Raw genomic sequence first — 2,169 nt, forward strand, 5'->3', positions numbered from 1 at the left:
AGCTGCTGCCAGAGCTCAGAGACTTCAGCTGCTGACAGAGCTCAGAGGCTTCAGTTACTGTAGGACCACAGAAGCTTTAGTTGCTTAAGAGAAACTTAACAGTCATGTAAACATGATTATTAAATCCTGTTTTTTTCCAGCTGAGGCATCAGTCTAAGCTGAAGTCCATATTGTCCAAAAATAACCTGGAGACAGTAATACATGCATTCATAACATCCAGGCTCGATTACTGCAACTCACTCCCATTTGGTATCAGTCAGACCTCCATTGCACGACTACAACTGGTTCAGAATGCTGCAGCCCGATTTTTAACCAGTACAGGCAAAAGAGAGCACATTACACCAGTTTTGGCCTCACTGCACTGGCTACCGGTTCACCTTCGAATCCAGTTTAAAATCCTTCTATAGGTTTTTAAATCACTAAGCAGTTCAGCCCCCTCCTATCTCGCTGATCTGTTGCAGCCGTATGTCCCACCGCGTTCTCTGAGGTCAGCGGACCAGTTGCTTCTCTCAGTTCCAGTAACCCATCTTAAGCACAGAGGTGACAGGGCCTTTTCTGTCGCAGGCCCTAGACTATGGGATGAGTTACCTCTACCTGTCAGACAGGTCCCTTCCCTCAAAGTTTTTAAATCCCATTTAAAAACCTACTTTTATTCCCTGGCTTTCAACAATGTATGATCTGTTGCTGAACCTGAATGCATCACACTGTGTTAATCATTATGTTATCCGCTATTATTTTGTTTCTATATTTTGATTTTACGTTATGTTATGTGTTGCTGCGCTTTGCCTGTTTGTTTCTGTTTGTACAGCACTTTGGTTGGCCCTGTCGCTGTTTAAAGTGCTCTATAAATAAAATCGTATGGTAAAAGTAGAATAAAAGCTAAAATTAGCAAAACTGTAGCTAAAACCTATAGCCAGCTAAAAGCTGATTGAACAGCCTTTATATTAGCTAAAAGCTAACTGTAGCAAAACTATGGCTAAAATTTAAAGTATTAAAACCTTAGCAGAAAGCTAAAATTAGCACAAATGTAGTGAAAATGAAAAATAGCTAAAATTACCAAAAACAGCTAAAAGCAAAAGCAAAAAACTTAACTAAAGTTAAATGTAGCAAAATCATAGCTTAAAACTAAATTCAGCTAAACAATAACTAAAAACTTAAACTAATAGCTAATTTATCTATTATCTTAGCTATATGTGTCTTTATTAAAAAAACTAATGTAACAAAGTCACAGCTAAAAAATAAATTTGCAAAACCTTGGCTAAATTTTCCAAAACTGTAGTTAAAACAGGCATTGTTAGCTAAAATGAGCAAAACAATGCTTAAAGAAATAAAATGTAGCTAAAAAGGAAAAATACTAAAGACCATATGAAAAAGCTTTACGTAGCAAAATCTAAAAGTTAAAACTATCAAAACAAAAAGATAAAATAAAAACGTGCTAAAAGCTAAAATTAGCTACATCTTAACTAAAGGATTAAAATAGCAAAACAATAAGGAAAAATAAAGCAGTAGCTTAAAATAACAAACCAATGCCAAAAACTAAATGAAGCAAAGTTATAGACAAATGCTGAAAACCAATATCTAAAAGCTTAAACAAAACATTAGCTAAAAGCTAAAGTTTGAAATCAGTAGCTACAAGCTAAAAGGAGCAGAAGTAGACAAAAAATAGAGCAAGTTTGTTGAAATAATTTCAGAGAAAATGACAGCACGACTCTTGATGGAGCTGAATGTTTGATCCATGATCTAATCCTGTCTTCACACAATAATCCAGAGCAGCTGACTCATGAAGAAAACCTTTAACATTTTTTGTTTGTTTCTTCATACCTCACAAGCATGAAAGGGAGATCATGTACTAACCTGTGATGCTTTGTGTTAGCAAAATATCTTCTGAACCACTGGCTGATTTTATCAAACCTTTCTGAAAGTAATTAGTAGATAAGCATTTACAACTGAGTCAGCATAGCAGCCAAAGGACCCCAGCAAACACAAAAACAGCTACAGCTCATCCAGTTTTACAGACGAGCTAAAACCTGGAGCGGCTGTAGCTGAGAGTCATCCCCAGAACACACTTTGAGCACTAACAGACTGCTTGAAGTCAAATATCGCCTTTAAAACCATTTATCTAGTCCGGAAACGGCAGAGCTTAAAGAGCTATTTTCGGCAGGTGTGACC

The sequence above is a fragment of the Nematolebias whitei genome, chromosome 6 (assembly GCF_014905685.2).
Source record: "Nematolebias whitei isolate Nwh7 chromosome 6, NemWhi1, whole genome shotgun sequence".
In the NCBI taxonomy this organism is placed as follows: domain Eukaryota; kingdom Metazoa; phylum Chordata; class Actinopteri; order Cyprinodontiformes; family Rivulidae; genus Nematolebias; species Nematolebias whitei.